The following is a 20,592-nucleotide window of genomic DNA, read 5'->3' as shown; positions in this document are numbered from 1 at the left end:
ATTTCTCATAACGAATTCGGCGGCGATTTTGATGATTGATGAAGTATCGCCGAAGAATGCCCTAATCGGCGATCGGCTTCTACTAGGCCTCATTATGAGCGGCCCCGGAGTCAGCTGGACCGCTGAACCTTATCTCGGATCTAGGGGAGGCTAGCCTTGTTAGCAAGCTGAACTATGGACTATTACATTTATCTAACCTGATCCACCGAAGTCGGAACACCGTCGTGTCGTGGGTTTCTCGGTAAGGCAGCGTAGTGATGGATACTTCACGGTTAACGTCCTGACACCGTCGCACGGTGAACCAAAAGTCGCGTTCTCTTCGCGCCACGCCGCACGAGAGGAGAAACGTGCCTCGCAAACTAATTTCGGCCGTGGCCCTTCCTTCACGATCGTCAGGACACGATCCCTGGGCCCCGAATTTTTCAGGCCGGCGCGGCCCGCGGCCCTTCGTATCTTATCAAGGTATCGTGTTCTACCGCGCTTGGACCTTCTAAAATACAGCCAAAACAAAGTTTCTTCATATTAAAGAATGTCCAAATAGAAACAGTTTGCAAAAATGACAAACTATAACGGCGTAGAAGTTAAGATCAAATAGATGGAGGAGATATGCAGAATTATAATAACGAAAGAGAAATAAAGATCATTGCGTAATTTATGAGGCGAAGGTTTCGAGAAAGTGGCTGGCCCACACAAAAGTCGACACTTCGTATTATAAATCACAGACGAACACATTTCATTTCGCGTGGAAGTTTGTGTTGCTTTTGGCAAGATGATAATAAGGACGTCGCGAGTTCGTTCCGCTTTCGCGATTATTATACTGCCAGTGAACAGCGATCTCCATTATCATTCTTCGTAATATTATTTCTTCGGGTGCGCGGTCGCTTCATCAATTTCGAAATCGCCATTAGATCACGATGAGGAGTCGCCGGGCGAGCGGACGTCACGACATCACAGGCCAGAACGGCGCGCTGCCGCCCCGAGAGATAAACTCAGAATTATGATGGTGCCCGTTTAAGACAATTAAGGTGGAACCGGTTAGCAACACGTGTTACAATGAAAGTCCTCCCCGTGAGGCTCCGGCATCGGGCTCATAACCCGGTGTCATGTCTTCTAACTAGGGGCCGCTTAAGCCACCCTTAAACCGCGGCGAAACTGCTGACCGGTCGGACCGTTCGTCGACGTCAACGATCGTGTGACAATTTTTACGCCGACCGGCCGATAGTCGACCGGCCAAGCGTTGTCCCGGGCCCAACGAGGCCAGCGGCGGCGTCGGGCCGGACAATACTTGTCCGGTCGCCGTCGGCCGCGAGATGAAGAGATAGCCAGCCGGCGACTATACGCCGGTTCGACGATGTCATTTGTTACGGCTGTATCAGATGCGCGACACGTACGCTCGCGCGCGGGCCCGGGGACGGCGGGGTCCGAAATCGCGGTCGCCATGACGCGGTGACATGTGCCGAAGAAGACACTGCGGTCCCTACGGGACCCTTTTGAGGTCTTTCGAGTTAAGCTCGCCGGGACCGTCGCAGGGCCCAGCCGGGGAAGCAAGTTCGTGGGCCGTGGCGACTGGTCAGGCCCGTTTTCCCGCGGACGAATACGTGAAGGAGCAGGAAGAACCGCGGGGAGATGGAATTTAGATTATGAGAGCTCGCTCTGCGATGTTGATCACGTTTCCGACGAATTTGGGAGGACAAAAGGGATCGTAGGAACAGGAATTGGGTTGTTTGTGATTTTTGTAGAATAAACGCTACGAGAATGGACTGCTTAAGACCAGTTGTGACATAGGATTCTCGAGAAAATCTGACATCTATCTGACAGCTCCCTCCTTCTTTCCACATATTTGCTTTATAAATATTAATAAGTATCAAGTGCAACGCATTAACTTTATTAATGTACAAATAACAGAGTGTAGTAAATTTAAAAAATCACGAATACATAGCGATTAAGTTTGACGTTTAAATTTGTTAATCTCGAGATATATATATTGCGAAATTATGAAATATAGTGACGAGTTTATAAAAAAGTCATTTCATAAGTAGAAACAAATGAATTGATCAGACCCAGCTGTAATTGCCTTACAACTATGAATGTCAATTGCTATATCAATTGAATCGAATCGTAAGGCGTATCGAAACGTACGGGAGCGAAGCGCCGATATTAGTGAAAGTCAAAACAGTGCTACTATAGTAGCAAGGGGCAGGATGATCAGGATGATTCGGAGGATTTTGGTGTGGCGCTGCGGAATTTGTCGCGTCACAGAATGACAATCGCAGATACCGCGGAAAGTTTTATTCGTCTGACGTTATTAATAGGCGGCACGTGATGCGCTTATTCTTCTCGAACCGGCAGATGTAAAAGCCGGATAAAAGGAACGACCGGGGAATACGATTTTAACTTGAGTTACAAACGTTTCACGATATATTACGAATACATGGTAATATACGAAGCTCACTTTGAAAAGAAACATGTCCGTGAAGAGACGAGTTAAAAAATGATGCCTTTCTACTTGTACTTTCTAATCTTTTCGTAAAAACGATTTGCGTAAACAAAATAAAATATTAATATATGAATAAAATTTTTAGAAAATAATATTTTAAATAATCCTAATATATTAAAAATAGTATCCCCAAATCTCTCTCCATTATATCTATATCATTTATAAAGTCATATATATGTATGATTGTATGTACAATATAATAATCATAATTTTATCATGATTATTACTGCACATTTACATTGTGCAATATTAGAGAACTGTATTAATTCGATTTCCGAGAGTATTGGAAAAATATGTGAAAAAATATTTCAGAATTTTACAATAAGATCTGTAATAGGTTGTGTCAGACTCCACTGATCCTGTTGCTTCTTCTTTGATTTTTAGAATGAGTGATTTCTCGAATAAATTAATATGCTTCTTTCTGGCGAATTGCTGTATCCGACCAGCAAATGTCTTAATTCGCAAATACATTTTATTGCCCATGGCAACGGAATGAGCAAGACGAATTGCTGCCGATTTGCATTTAAGCGGCAGATAAAACATACCCGAGAGCAAATTAATTTGCCATTTTATTCTTTTTGCGGGCGCGATCGTATCGAGGAGGTGGCTAAGCTTTTGAGAAATATGACGTATGCGTATCCACATGCCTGGCTTAATCCATGCTCTCTTTTGCAACCGATATCGAGTTGTCTAACTAATAATTATACTTGAGTTTAGTTTACTAAAATGCCTTTATTGCTTTTGTTATCTTTTATTAATGTGATGTATTTTTTTAAAATGAGAAAGTTTAACACTAGAACTACCGGAGATTAATCTATATTTATTTCTACCAAAGAAATCTTAAAAAAGAAAAGAGAAAAAGAAAATAAATTAATAAAATTAATTAATATAATTTTAATAAAAATCAGGAAAAATTTCAGAAATTAAGATGTTTAAAAATGAGTAATAAATTTAAGTATTTAAAAATATCAAACGGGTCAAAACGACTCCAAATTTCATATACTTTTGGTAAAAATTCGGTCGAATAGTTCAAGAATATAAAGGATATACATACATACATCTCTCTTCTCTTCTTAGTCGTACACTCTTGACAGAGTGGTCGTGGTTATGAAATTTTTACATCATTCATAACTCTCGTGGGAATATAAATAGTGTGGTGGTTTTCCGTTGCCTTCCACACCGCTGTACAGAAGCCGTCCTATTGGATAGCGCCTTCTGCTTTTTCCTGAGGTACTTCATGGCGGTCGACGGCTATGAGTGGACCAACTGCTTAACGTCTCTTTCCGAAAGACGGAACCCAGTTTTCCCATTTAGAGGTTACCTCTATCCGATGGGGGTGCGGTATTTTTACTGAGAAATTCTCAGTGGCCCAGTGGGATTCGAACCCGGTTCTCCGGATTACGAATCTGGCGCTCTACCCACTAGACCAGCCGCACCTATATACATACGCACATACATACATACATTCATTTATATATATATAGATTTAAAAAAAAATTGGTATCTTGAATTTAGCGATAATCGGTAAAAGAGTTCTATCTTTATAAAATTTTGAATTTTTTGAAGATTGGTGAAGGAGTTACCGATTTTTTTGCCTAAAAAGTAGACAAGTTATACATGTAATCTCTATATATAAAATATCATTAAAAAAAGGTTGTTCTGAGTTTGGCGAGGATCGGTAAAAGGATTACCGATTTTTGTTTAAAAAGTGTATAAGATGTACATGTAATTTTATATTGTGTATCCTTAAAATAAAGTTGTTTTGAATTTTGCGAGGATCGGTAAAAGGGTTACCGATTTTGCTTAAAAAATGTGTGTTATTTGATGAATAAAATATCATTTAAGGAAGGTATTGAATTTGGCGAGGATCGGTGAAGGAATTACCGATTTCTGCTTAAAAAGTTATATGTATAAGGCCCGGTTTCACCAACGTAATTTAATCTAATCGGTCGATTAAACTCACTCTTCGTCTCTTTCTAGGGGAACAGTTGGAAAGAGATGAAGAGTGAGTTTAATCAACCGATTAGATTAAATCACGTTGGTGAAACCGGGCCTAAGTTATACATGTAGTTTTATATAGAGTGTCATTAAAAGAAGGTTGATATTAAACAAAATGAAAATAAGATATATCTGCAATTAGCAAGGATTATTTTAGTAAAAACATTAATTATTTAATTGATTTTTGTAAGAGTATGAAATTGAAATGTTTCCGAAATAACTTAATTAAAAGTTTTCAAATTTATTGCGTGATGAAGGTTTCAGAAACAGCTCAACTGAAAGGTTTACAAAATCATTTCATATAAAACGATTCAGAAATAAATCAACTGAGTGTTTAAATTTATTGCGTGAGAAAACTTTTTAGAAACAGCTCAACTGAAAGATTTATAAAATTATTTCATGTTAAACGATTCAGAGATAACTCAACTAAAAGTTTTGAAACTTTATCTTCATGTGAAAGGTTTCAAAAACATTTTTATTGCAACATTTTATATGACATGTTGCGGAATTCTTTCAGAGATGTTGCACATAAAATGTGAAAGGTTGAAATATTTTTGAAACCTTCCTGGAAGCTTTCTGCAACAATCTGTGCTGTGTGGGTAGTGTGTCAAGAAAAATAGGTAAACCGACGATTTCTTTGAAGATTAATTGTTTTAAGAAAACGATTTATAGTTTCTGGTCTATTTATTGTTTTGCATCATTGATAAGTCGCAAGACTGTATTGTGCACTTGATGATATACGCATGAGAATGAAAAGGCGACGTAAATTTAACGTTTCTTTCTGTTGTTCGAATTTGCTTTGGGTGCTTCATAGAGTGGTCGTGCATTTGCGATAACTATAAATACATGTGAATTGATATTAGTGCCAATTAAGTACCGTTTGTGAAGACGCTTGTGAAAACAGCGATAGGAATCGGACGTGCTGTTCTTATCGTTGCAAGCCGGATATGAGCAATCTCCAACTTTGTGATGATGATGTGGATATACACATATGTAAGGACTCGCATCAGGCTCGGATTTTTTTCTTGTAACATCCGGCAGATCATCACAAATATCTCAGGATGATGTTTAATCAAAGCTGGCGCGGCTACTTGCGTTCATCCGAGAAGACTCGTATGATTCCGCGCAAAACTATATATAATGCTCTGAAACGATGCGTAGTTACGTAATGATGTGGAACGAGTAGTTGTGAATTAATTTCAAGAGTGATTTTTTGTGAATGATAACGGTAATGAGCAGTTGCGAAAAATTCTATTATAATAAAGTGATGTGAAGACGATGCGACGTTAGGAATTTGACATTTTCTGATTCAGCTGTTAATTATAAAATAATGTTATAAAATAATGATATAAATAAATATCTTTTTTTAGTACATTTAAAATAAAGCTTGAGCAGCGTCCGCAAATATTTACTGTTAAATATTTAATAATTTTTAATCAATAGTAATATTTTATTACTTCTTAATTTTTTATTATTTAATAATAATTAATTAATAATATTTATTTAGATAATAATAATTGTTTTATAATTATGATTAAAGTGTATCTAACTAACAATATGTTTTATTCAAATTAATTCTTAGTTAAAAAGAACAGATAACGCGTGATATAAAACTTTATTTATCCGCGGACTGATTTTCATTATAAGGATTTATAGTATGTTTTCACCGAAAAATCTCTCTCTGTGCTTTTCTGATCCATCATTGGCGGGACAGTAACGCTAATAATTGAGATGCATTATTCATCGGTTGGGACACCGAAAAAAAGATGAAATCAGATAGGCGTAGTCGAAAACACGCCGTTGTTATGGAGTCAATTCGAGAATCAATTCGACGACGTCCATACGAGAGATGACTGCTTGTTCGGACGGCCATTCGAACGATCTGGATAGATTCACACCTGTGAGGCTGTGAGCGTGGGCGGTGGGTGTCCTCTCTATCTCTAGGGGGGATTGCTACACTTATTGTAACATTAAGTCCGATCCTTTCACCGATTACAAGAATTTTTATAACGACAAGGAAAGGGAAAGAGCAAGAGTCTCGTCGCGATGCACGCAATTATTTCGTAGACATTTTTATGGACTCGGTTCTTACCGGTTTATCTCTCCAGATTTTCAATTGAGGGCGCAAGTGCAAAAGAGTAACGTGAAAATATATCGCTTGAGAACTTCACCTGTTTCAACGACAGAAAAGATATGATATAACCGTAGCAGCAGTTGTAATTTGGTAGAATGTAATCGTCGCAAGTTATGTTGTCCCTAACGAAGCGACCCCTCCGACACGTTGATATTTAACTGCTCGCGACCCACCCCCGTCAACCCCCTCCGCTCTCGTCCTGCTTCGGTGTAATTATATTTGACTTGTATGATTATAGCACGTGCACACATTATTATTTTGGCCTGAATTATTCATGCCGCCCGGTTATGCGAGAGGAGAGTTCGCGCATCGTGGCCGAAATTGAAGTTAGGATCGTATATCGCGCGATCTATCAAGATGAGCATTAATCCCCGTCGATATTGTTGTTTATTATTATTATTAGCGCTCTCCCTCCAACTTCTCCCTCGCTCCCACCCCCCTTATCCGTCGTCCGATTTATTTTTTCTTCTGTTCTTTTTCTTTTGGCGCGTCGTTCGCGGGAGACCCGATGCGAAGCGTCCCGTTCCAGGTAAGAGGCTCGTCGATCTCGATCTCGTTGAGGACACGCCTCGATCCACCACCCTCGTTGTCTCGCATCGCAATACCTCGCTTTTCGACGATTCGACATTTTTCGCTGTCTCTATTCGAGCGTTATTTGGGCCTCAATATGAGCATGAGATAAAGATTACTAAAAATTGATAAAAACTAAAATAATGTTATGTTATGCAATTATAAATATTATGTTATGTTATGTTATAAATATTATAAAGGGTCTGGCCGGTTTTCCTATGGCGTGATGCCCCCAGCGATATCGGGCTGATTTTCACACATAAAAGTACTTCATGACCCAACATTAAATTATCGTTTATACTAGCTTCTAGAACAACGTGGTTCCGGAGTTATGACGTCAAATTAAAAAATCAAAAAGTTTTTTTTCTCCGGAACGGGAAAAGGTAAGACCTTGAAAAAAAAATATGGGTAGTAGGATACTTTAGAAGGGTTCAAACAAGTATGGTTTAATTTAATTCCGACATCTATAGGGTGTCAAAATAGTTATTTGTGCAACAAGTGCGTAAAGATGAAAATTCAAGGGTGCGGAGTTGACGCACGAGCCTTCGGCCGGGAATTTTCATCTTTACGCACGACTTGCACACCCTATTTTATGTTGCAAGTGCGTGGAAAGTGGTCTATCACGCACGCGTAGCGTGCGCAATTGGGCACTTTCCATGCACGTGTTACATAATAGTTATTTGTGTAACAATAAGTGCGGGAAGTTGAGAATTGGACATGAGTGCGGAGTAGACGCACGAGCCGAAGGCGAGCACGCAGTGTGGGAATATCTCATTTTTGCACGGGTTCGAGTGGGGAATTTCTTGCGTGGGAAATTGGCTATTTGTTGCACAGATGGCGCGCGCGGAATAGGCCACTGGCCACTTTTCACGCACGTGTGATATAAAATTATACACTTTATGGCATTCTCCGGGAATTTACAAAAAAATTCGAAAAACTTCTGATACCGGTTTCCAGAAAATTGGTAACAAAAGACTATACACTTTATAACACTCTCCGGGAAATTTTACCCTTATTTCATATAATTTTAATAAAAATTTGGTCCATTAGTTTTCGAGATCATAGCGAACAAAAAAAACTCTATTGCTTTATAATAATATATAGTATAGATTTATTTAGTTGGTTTTTGCATGTTTGGTTTGCTTGCTTTGGAAACCTAATGCATTTCCAGCATGAACCCTTTCCCTTTCTCGACTCCCTTTCTTTTCCCTTTGATTTGACAAGCAGACAGAAGGAAAGAAGGAGAGACGAGCTCGAACAAGGCATGTTGTACATGTTCGAGTCGAGAGATCAATCACGTGACCATTTTGCCCTGTAATCATACGGCTCTGTAACGCCGAGAGACGAGTTAGCGACGTTTAGGGTAGCGAACGGCGATTTTGACGGTAATTAACTTTAATTAAAGACGCTGCGGTTAAAGAATCCTTTAAAATTCATAATCAACGCCCTCTCATTTAACCCCGGGAGGCCGCCTGACCCGTACATCTCTTAGGATTCCCCCTTCTCAGTTCCCTTCCTTTCACAACAGTGACGTAATTATCGCTCGACTATTTTGTACATTTATTTTGTATTTTTTTTTGGCTGTGGTATAAAATAAGTTTTAGCCATGTCGAAGTTGTAATAATTTGTAATTGCGCTAAACAGTCAGCGAAGTATCTTAGTAACTATCTTATCGCTAAAGGACGATGTAATTGTAAAAGAACGTAAAATTATATGAACAACAAGGGCAAGAACCACACAATTTATAACGGAAATGTATACACTTTTACACTTATTTTTCATACAATTTAAAATGCCTTTTTTAAATAGTGCAATAACTTTATGATCTGTAATAAATACATAAATTTTCTTCTGCTTCTTCACATTTATATTACACGAAATTTTTCTATAATAATACATTATTACGGGAGTGGAAAAGCGAGCTCTCGCAAAGATTAATTTTCGAAATGACGTGTCGAGGGCCCGCGGCACAGTTTTACATTCCTGGTGTTCGTTTGCCTCATTCGAACGATATATTAGGACCGGCTCTACTCGAGAAACTATTTTGACATGTTGATTATACACACCCTCTTTCCCCAGAAGGCAGCAGAAAAACAGAATTCTTATACAATGACGGGCCCCTCTATAATTCCAATGGGGACTCCACTAAATATTTCGACCGCGCGTTATAATGATCTTCGTAATACGTTCTTCTAGCTATACGGTCGCGGAGGAGGGAATAATCGCAGGTGGAAGTCTCGTGTTAAATGCAAGGTGCTCAAAGGTCCTAATTTTTCTGAATAGCTTAGCTTTTAGAGAATACGTATCACTGTCCATTCAATCTTTAAACTCTGACAAATCTATGTGGAAAGCAGTAATACGAGTTTTAGACCGTAATTAAAATAATTATCCCGGAATTTCGAAAGATTTATAACTCTAGGTGTGATGTTTTTAGTTTTGTAACACAAGCGCCTCTGTATAAGTATTCTAGATATTCTTGAAATACGTACGTTTCATTATCGCGATTTAAAAATGTGCCAAGTTAAACGTCTCAGTCACGCACGGTTTGATTCGGTTTCTCCTTATTGTTTAGTCGAATCGCGAATTATGGTGTGTCGTAATTCGCATTACGTCGTATTTTTTCTTTTTTTCGATGAGGAACACGATCGTGCGCTCTCAATACATACATACATCTTCAACCTCGTGGCTCGCGATAAATAATGCTAATGTGAATCGGACAACGCGCAGCGTATCTCCTCGGCCACGCCGCGCGTATGAAGACATAGACTCCGGCGATATAACGAAGAGAATCGCGATACCCATGCAGATAGGTCCTAGGTGATGAATGCCAGCGTACCTCTACTAGGACGCTATCAATGGCATCATCAGCAGCTACCCTGCGATCAGCCCGATCGCCAAGTCATTCTCTTCGCGTCATTCTGTTTGCGACAGTTAATGTAGGCGGAGACTCTGCGGATGATAAAACGTACTTCGAGATATCCTCGATCCAAAATAAGAAAGACAAGATCGCAAATTTTACGCTTCAGACTCGTTAAATCAAGAAAATTGAAAGTCATAAATCAATTACTATTATATATATATGAAAATAGTTATGTTACGCAAATTAAGGTAATAACTTGTTATAATTAAATTTACTTTGGATGACCTATAATTAGTATCAGAATTCAGTTAGAGTAGAATCTTATTTATAATCTTATACGCTGCTTATAAAAGACATTTGATGAATCAGAATAAATACACAAATAAAAAATATGTATTAAAATATAAAAAATACATATAGGTACATCAAGATACATAATAAATTAGATTTTATCCTGAAATCTCACACGAATCATAACCTGGACTTTAATCTAGTTGTTAGAGAAATGATTTAATTATAATATTATTTTTATTTTCAAAGTTTATATTTGAAAAAATCTTCGTTATATGTAGGAAATTTCGATTAAACAAGAGTGCAGTGATTGGATAAACTCGGAGGACTGTTGTTACGAGCACTATTATGTGCATAATGATGATTGAAATTTATAGCAAAGGATCGTATCTGCTTGGTAATGAAAACAGTGTAAATTAATATTGTGCTACATGATAATTACATGAAGTAATTTTTAATCTATATAGCGGTTGGGTGACTCAACAAATTCTCTTCTTTCTTTGAAATACGATTTCCGCTTCCTATATACACCTAAGTCATTACACGACAAGAAATGTTTATTTTTTTACAGACTTGTACCTCCCATTCTCATTCATAAATAAATTTTATACGTTTTTATCCAATGCTTATTTTTCATAAACTTGTACTTCTCGCTGTCATTAAACAAATTCCAATTTTAAATCGGCTCTTCTTTCCGGACTATTTACTTACATTATTTACTGACATAGGCCGGTTTTGATATGCCCGCGATGACGACATGTTCGTGTTCGCGTGGTAGCCGCGATATTATACGTACAACTTTCGCGATCGGTCCTTCGATCCCTCAATTGACGGAGTCCAAATATAGCGGACAACGGCCGCAATAGGAGTCCGGCGGTACACGCAGGAAATCCGACGGGGCATCGGTAGTCACGCCCCGCGGCTTTAAACTGTTGGTAGATGTGAGAGCGGTTTGTTTTAGACACGGGTCTAATGCACAAGCAACCTGTAATCATCATTGGTGGGGGAGAACGGATGAGATTGGGCATATATCACGGCAAACGAAACGAATTCGGACCATCCACCGCATATAACAACGTTTCGACATTCGAGAGGAAATACTTTTCGTTTCTTGCGCTCTAATGATCCCTCTCCTCTCTCGAAGGAGAAACTACTATAAGTCTCATTATATTACGTCTTAATTTTATTTTTGCAACAATCTTTTTAAGTGAGGATATGTATAGAATTATAGAATAATAAATTTTTTTTTAGAAATTAACTTGAAGGAATTAAATAAAATTTATTTCTTCTTAATTCCAAAATCAGATTTCTCAAGCGTATATCAAATATGTATGCAATGTGCATATTAGAAATAAAAATTGGAACCAGTGTAATTCGAATAGGCTTGTATTCTGCATCTCTGTAACGTCGAAAATTGCGCGCCCAAGAGTGCTCCCGCTATTATAGCGATTACGTCGATTTACGTTCGCGGGATCGCTCTGAATATATATTTTTTTTCACGTCTGCGCAGATTTCCGCGAAAGTGCCCGCGTTTCGGAGCCGGCTAGTTCGTGCTGGAACGAGGGTAGAATTCGGCATTCGCCGAGCGAATTATACTTTCGGCTACTTTGTGGTTCTACCTGCTTGCGGTTTACGAAACGATCGGCTATTCATTAATGACCTGTCATTAGGAACTTCATGGGCGATTACCCGTGGTTGCTCGGAAGTCCCGCGCTGAAATCGTCCCGCAATCGGGGGCCCCCGGTGCGTCGATCCTCTTCCTGTCTGCAGAGGGGCCTTGACATTTAGACTCATAATCAGTCGCGGCTCCCGAAGTCCTCCTCTGCGAAGTCCTCTCTTTCGAATCCCTTCGCCTTGGCAATCGAGCTGCCTCTTCCGCAAAACGGTTTACGACATGACTCGTCAAACGTTTAGGATACCTTCGTGACTATAAGTCGAGCGTTTCTTCGAGCCAGAATCATCCGATCATCGCGTGGTCCCTCTCCGTCTTGCATCTCCTGCTCGCATCTCGGAACTTTATGACGACCGCCGTTCGCGGAATTGCCGTTGCGCAAGATAACGATCGCTTTTTGCGAATATCTCGACGCAAAAGGATTACATTTGCTTAAGCGCGAAGATAGTTCCTGTCTCTTAAATTAAAAGATTGTTGTAAAAAAAAAGAAATATATTTAATATAAAAAAAAAAATCGCGAGGTATACCATACTTTTTTAAAAAAAGGTAAAAAAAGGCGCCAAGTACACGTATAGTAGTGTATATGTTGTTACCTAAAAAAAAAAAAAAGTGGTAGTATTATACCTCGAAAAAACCTAAGTAACAAGTGGTAGATCTTTATATCTCGAAAAATCTCGAAAAAATCTAAGCAGTAGTATCTTTATTTCCGAAAAATTATAACCCAAGTGATACACGTCACAAAATTATGTTACCTTATCAAAAAGAAGAGTCGCGCTTCAAGTGATCTATTACAATTACAAAAAAGAAATGATATCTCTTTAAATTAGAGCGCCAATTACAGAGAGAACATGTATATTGCCTCAAAAAATAATTGTTGCACTACTTTGAAAAATCTTTACATTGTGCAAATTAGAAAAGAATGTATAATAACAATTTTATAAGATTAAAAAATTTTATTTAAATTTAACAAGGGAATACAAGATATTTAAATACAAAGTTATTTACATGTGTATTTTTTAATGGCCACAAAAAATTACAGAGGTAACAGTACAAAATAAAAATATTTTATTAAAATACATAAATTTTTCTTGTAAAAAAACTTGGCGCTGCTAGACCTCGAAATTTTAAATAAATAAATAAACTTATTCTATACTTAATTATAAGCCGCATTATCCGCCGTCCGCGTCGTCACGCACACCCATATCACTCACTCCCACATCCACGCTGATAATCATTTAATATTACTCCCATCGCATTCTTCTCTGAATTATTTTTATTTATTGTTGTCCTTATTTATTTAAAATTTCGAGGTCTAGCAGCGCCAAGTTTTTTTACAAGAAAAATTTATGTATTTTAATAAAATATTTTTATTTTGTACTGTTACTTCTGTAATTCTTTGTGGCCATTAAAAAATACACATGTAAATAACTTTGTATTTAAATATCTTGTATTCCCTTGTTAAATTTAAATAAAATTTTTTAATCTTATAAAATTGTTATTATACATTCTTTTCTAATTTACACAATGTAAAGATTTTTCAAAGTAGTGCAACAATTATTTTTTGAGGCAATATACATGTTCTCTCTGTAATTGGCGCTCTAATTTAAAGAGATATCATTTCTTTTTGTAATTGTAATAGATCACTTGAAGCGCGACTCTTCTTTTTGATAAGGTAACATAATTTTGTGACGTGTATCACTTGGGTTATAATTTTTCGGAAATAAAGATACTACTGCTTAGATTTTTTCGAGATTTTTCGAGATATAAAGATCTACCACTTGTTACTTAGGTTTTTTCGAGGTATAATACTACCACTTTCTTTTTTTTTTAGGTAACAACATATACACTACTATACGTGTAATTGGCGCCTTTTTTTACCTTTTTTTAAAAAAGGTAATTTTGTGCGGATATCACGCCTTTTTGTAGTATATTACGCATTGTATAAACAGTATGTACAGAATAAAGCTATTTGGAGGTATAATACTACCACTTTGTTTTTTTCGAGGTTATTTTTACGTCAGACATAATTTTAATTCATCCAAATTTTATTATGTCTAGACATAATTTTTGTCCAACTTTTATTATGTTTAGACATAATTTTAATTCAGCGATTTTTATTATGTCATGACATAATTTTCATTCTGCCGCTAGGGAAATTTTAAGTCGATTGTTATGAATCAAGCTTGAATTTAATATTTAGGTGTCCCAGGTTGCCGATGACGAGGTCCACATAGCGCGCTCTATAGCTTTCGGTGTCCAGGTGTATTAATACCTTGAATTCGATGGCCACGTGTTCCAAGTTGCCGATGACGAGGTCCACATAGTGCGCTTCGTAGTTTTCGGCGTCTACATGTATTAATACTTCGAATTCGATATCTACGTGTCCTACATTAGGTGCGTTCAGCCGATACTTTGCTAGCCTAGCAATCGTGAACAGTCGCTCGTTTTTGCTCGTTTCCTCTCTTTTGACCTAATACTGGATTAAAAAGAGAGGAAACGGGCAAAAACGAGCGACTGCTCACGATTGCTAGGCTAGCGGAGTATCGGCTGAACGCACCCATTCAGATTTATAGTTATTAATACACCTAGACACCAAAAACTATGAAGCGCACTATGTGGACCTCGTCATCAGCAACCTGGGACACCTAGACATCAATTTCAAGGTATTAATACACGTAGACACCGAAAACTACGGAGCGCAATATGTGGACCTCGTCATCGGCAACCTGGGACACCTAAACATTGAATTCAACATATTATTACACCTGAACACCGAAAACTACGAAGCGCACTATGTGGACCTCGTCATCGGCAACCTAGGACACCTAGACATCAAATTCAACGTACGATTACACCTGGACACCGAAAACTATGAAGCGCACTATCTGGATCTTGTCATCGGCAACCTGGGACACGTGAACATCGAATTCGAGGTATTATTACACCTAGACACCGAAAACTACGGAGCGCGATATCTGGACCTCGTCATCGGCAACCTGGGACACGTGGACATCGAATCCAAGGCATTAATACACGTGGACACCAAAAACTACGGAGCGCACTATGTGGACCTTGTCATCGGCAACCTGGGACACCTAGACATCGAATTCAACGTACGATTACACCTGGACACCGAAAACTATGAAGCGCATTATCTGGACCTCGTCATCGGCAACCTGGGACACGTGGACATCGAATCCAAGGCATTAATACACGTGGACACCGAAAACTACGGAGCGCACTATGTGGACCTTGTCATCGGCAACCTGGGACACCTAGACATCGAATTCAACGTACGATTACACCTGAACACCGAAAACTATGAAGCGCATTATCTGAATCCCGTCATCGGCAACCTGGGACACGTGGACATCGAATTCAAGATATTAATACACGTAGACACCGAAAACTACGGAGCGCACTATGTGGACCTCGTCATCGGCAACCTGGGACACGTAGACATCGAATTCAACGTATTATTACACCTGGACACCGAAAACTATAAAGCGCACTATCTGGACCTCGTCATCGGCAACCTGGGATACATAGACATCAAATTCAAGCTTGAGTCATAAGAATTGACTTAAAAATTCCCTAGCGGCACTTTATGCCAAGCGTAGAGAACCTTCTAATCCGTTGACTCAATATTTATTATATATATACCTAATTTACCTAAATAGAAATCTTCCTCCTGACCGATAAGTCTATCGATCTAATTTCGAAATACGCGGGCGATATCGAAACTGGCGATACCTGCGCCGCCAGCGTCGAAAAAGTGAAAGTAACGTTTCTGATTATGACGTCATCATATAACGTCGGCGTTAGAAGTAGAAGAAGAAAGAAGAAGAAGAGGAAGTATCTTAAAAATAAATTTTCCCATTTGGACTTTGCGTCGCAATATCTCCGCTCGTAGGGCACGTAGCGGAATATTATGAGAGAAACCCCCCCCCTAATTGGACCCCAAGCTATCGATCAAGCCTACTTAGAACTTGATCCGTTCACTCGTTATCGAGATCTCAACATCTCGGGTACTCGCAACCCGTCGCGTCGCGTAAAAGAGTCACGGTCGGTCTCTCTCCGCGTGTACTTGGCGCGAGACACTACTGTGTCTCTTGATATTAAATTAGATATTACAAATTTTCATATTTAGTATGAAAGTATATCTCGGGTAAAATTAATTTTTAAAAGATTCTTTAATAAAATCGTTGCGAGAACGCAATTTTGTTTAAAACTGATATAATTAGCCAAAAGATAAATCATCAACAAAAAAATTAATGAGAAAAAAGTGAGTCTCGGCTCGTTTATCGTTAGAAACATGCGCGATTGTGAGATACGGATGAGTTTTAGGTGATAGTTAAAACCGATGAGAGAATTTCACTTAATGTGCAATTAATTTGAGAGATTCGTAACTTGCGAGTAGTAACAGCCGCAGCAACGAGCGAATAAAGATCGGTTCCATCGGTGCGGGCATGAAATCGCCGCGCGATTTGTTCCTTGATAACAATCGAACACGAACAGCGCTTGAGAGACGTTCGTGCCCGCCGCGTACGTACTAATCGTCGAAAGTCCATGCCAGCTGTCTACGGAACTATTAATTTATCTCAGGAGAGAACCGCTAATTTGTACCCCACGAAGTGAATCCTGGATATCTGCGTTTTCAGATGCGTGGCATTCACGTTATACCCGACTGAGGCCGATTATTCCAAGCTCATCGATCACGAGGATCCTCCTCGGAGGATCGACGCGAGCTCTCTATAAATCGCAATTATACAAAAATGTATTCAGACGCGATGGGATGGCCGCATTTTGCGAATATTGGAAACATTAAATTTATCAATTATTTACTGTTAAATATTTGAACCAATACTTTGAGTTAAATAACATTTTGCTATTTTTAACCATTATGTGTGTCAAAATTTATTATTTTAACACAAAACAGTATTATTTTTCAACTCAATTATTTTAGTTAAATTAACATTTTTTTTTAGTGCGGGAGCAGTGACGACCTATAGATTAAAAATGACTCAAATTGAGTATAATCGGACACTACGAATTTAACAGTATTGGCTTATTCTTTAGTCTTTTAATATTGACTCATTCGATCTTTGAAAGGAAAACTTCTAAATTTTAAATTTTTTTAAAAGGACCCCGCGCGATTTACTTATATGGAAAAAAAAACAAAAAAAAAAAACGTTTTTGGTCAATCTTAAAAAATTGTTTTTAATATGTTGTAGTACTTGTGTCTCTGATGAAAAGTTTTAAATTTCATCAACTTTAGTGAAAGCACGAGTAGAAACCGAAAATCGAATCTCCAATGCAATATAGTATCAATTTAATGAAAATTATGCATCCGATTTTTTTAAACTTACAAGGGAACGTTTGGAACTTTCCCTCATCTATTTTGATGGGCTTTCGATATATTATAGAGTAGCAAAAAATAACAGCTATACGTATTTTTTTATCGGCTTCGAAGCATGTTTAAGGGGTTGAAATAACCACTCGAAAGAAATTTCATATATTTGATTACGAGTAAATATCTCTGAAACTGCGAGGTATATAAAAAATGTTCTAGAGTCCTTTTTCTATACATAGCTTAATATCTCTTTTGCTCAAATTTTTTCCGATCTTGATATACGTGCGTTTGACTGCAATTAACATGAACAAAAATTATTTGTTTACTAGGAAATCATAGAAGTTCGGAAATTGCGATTGGCAGATGGACCCATCGTGGTCTGATAGGGTTCGTGCGCTCACGAATCGATCTCTGCATCCTTGGCAATCGTCGAAACTCTATGCCCCAGCTGTTATCCGAAGAAACTATTAATTTATTCTCTGCCGAGCAAGTCCTAAATACGGTGTAAACGCGCTCGGAGGTATGAGATGCGCGGTGTATAAGTGCCGATCGGCCGATTCGATACACAACGAAGAGGCGCACGATGAGAAAGAAGAGAGAAGACGAAAGCGAAAGAAAGATCGCTGGTAAACCGAAGAGGCGCGTTGTGTAGCTTGATTGCAGGGTGCCGCACGGTGTTTGCTTTATAAATCGTGCCTTGAACCACGAGAGAATGAGAGGAGAATACGGATGCAGCGCTTGAAACGAAGTATCCTTGTTCGAAGGCAAGCGAGTAAGCTAAAAAGGACGGAAAGAGAAAGAAAGAAGAAAAGGGGGGCAGGGGGGAATTGCGCGATTGATATCGTTCTGAAATTGGGTTATGATTTATCGAATTTTCAGGGTCAGTTCCGAGAGTGGTGGAGAGTGTCCGATTGAATATCGTGCTGCGTAAGACCCCAGATAAAGGGTATTTTATTATTACAAATCACCAGGTTGCGTACCAGGACGATGCGCCAGCGAATCGAAACAAAGCCGCGATCCCGTTGATGCTAAGGATGAAATTATTGACGATATAAGAGATCAGTCTCTCACGAAAACTGGCTTCTCTGTCTGATGTTCGTTGTGTATATAGGTATATGAATCTTAAATATTCGATCAAAGTACATTGATGACTACAATTTGTACAGGAAACGAGCATAACTTCTTTTTTTATGACTCCCTCGGATCATGACTTACGATTTGATTTCTTTTTTATTTAGTGACTTATAAATCCTCTATTAGAGCAATTATATTTACGCAAGTCTTTGATTAAAATTATTGCATTTAATCAGAATGATTAACCTTTATTATACAAGCTATAATGATCTGAATTAATAATTAAGCGATTAACCCTATAGCTTCTCACACTGGGGTGCCTGTAACCGCAGGTAAAATTCTCTAGTTTGCTACTTCGAGAATTTACTTTTTCTTCACAAGCGAATATTTTCCAAACTACTATTTTTTCATATCTTCTTATTCATAGGCATAATTCTTGATGTCTGGGATATGGAAAAAAGTGACTTAAAATCAGTTGATTTTTTCATATAGTTTTAGCTAAATATACGACGTGGGGTAGCTTGTACCCCAATGTGGGAAGCCCGTAAAAATTTGGAAGTGTGGGAAGCTAGGGTTAATAAAAATAAAACATTTATAAATTTTTTTAGGTTGCATATTTCTAATAATAAATGCAGTTGCATGAGAAATGTATCAGGAAATGTATTAGGTGTGAAAAAAAACGGTTAGAACAAGAATAAATCGTATATTACTATTTTTAGATATTATATACGCATCGTTAGCATTACATTTAAAAATATTTTAACTGTTATTTTTGTAAATTTGAATGTTTGTGTTGTTTTCTTAAAAAAGCTTCTTCCGACGATTGTTTATGTTAGCCTTTTGAAATAAGCATTTATCACACATATTTATCACTAATAATAATAAGACGTCCTCGCAGTTCCGTATATACTCGCTGTTTTCATGTCAATTAAGTCATACGTCAAAGGCAAAAGCGCACATTGGGGCTTAGGAAGCCTGAGTCAATCAAATCTTTCTTTTTTTTCCGCCATTTAGTTTGATATCGGCGTGGTCCTGTTTCCACTTCGATACTTAGATAATAATCCGATAATGACGGGCTCCGTTCGAACGGATTACTTTACTTTTTACTCGCTTATCGTCGCGCGCGCGGAGAGAACCAGAACAAACACTCCAACGTGGAAAATGATGATGATGATGATGATAACCATCATAATGATGATGATGATCGTAACGATAATGAGCGGTTTTGCGCAACTAGCTCACCAGCGCGCTATAAGTATGCGTATATGCATGCGTAGGTAAACATTTATTTTTCAATGGTAAACAAAAATTCCAGCGATATCGCCAAGGAGATAACGTTCTCTGTTACTTGAATATATCTTGATCGAATCAAATGATCCAAATCTTGATGAAATATTTGTAGCGTATATATAGCAACGATTATGGAAATACTGCAAAATAGCTTTTATTAATGGCGAGTAATAATAGAGTAATATAATTACGAATATTTAGTTTAATTAATGTATTATCCTTTCTATTTTTTTGAATAAAATTTAATAATACTTATAGAGCACATGTTATATCAGTTGTTGATCCGATATCTTTTTATTCTTTTGCATAAATAAATTATTATTATAGAAAGAAATAAAAGTGTCGCTATACTTGTATCAATTGCTAATTAGTTTTTAGCTTCGATTTATAAATGTATTTACGTAATATTTTCTGTATTTGCGTAATTTTTTACCTCTAGTTGTTACAAAGTCAAATAACAGAATTATTATTTGCTTGCAAAATATTTATGATAAAATGCGACAGTTTTGAAATATTTATTCTTTATACAAAAAAGTGCATCTATCGGAATTTTTAAATCGTCAGGAAACACACGTATATATTTTTTGCGCATAAATGTTAAAAATTTTCGAGCTTAAATATGTAATTTAAACAATCTGTGTTTACGTTATTTGACAATTGTAGCGATTTCACTAAATTGTAGTTGTCGTTTATGCTTGATTTAACGAGAAATAAGTTGCTTCCGTCACTTATTCACTCTGGCCCGTGTCCCAGTGTTTACTAAATGCCTGTTTCGATGCAAACGGTGTCTTTTTAATCGGCTACAATCACGCTGGGCCCCACGAAAAATTTTGGTCTCCCGGTTGACTGCCAC

This window comes from Temnothorax americanus, unplaced genomic scaffold, assembly GCF_048541705.1.
Source record: "Temnothorax americanus isolate GAGA-0224 unplaced genomic scaffold, ASM4854170v1 Scaffold59, whole genome shotgun sequence".
NCBI classification, from domain to species: domain Eukaryota; kingdom Metazoa; phylum Arthropoda; class Insecta; order Hymenoptera; family Formicidae; genus Temnothorax; species Temnothorax americanus.
This window is presented reverse-complemented; position numbering follows the sequence as displayed.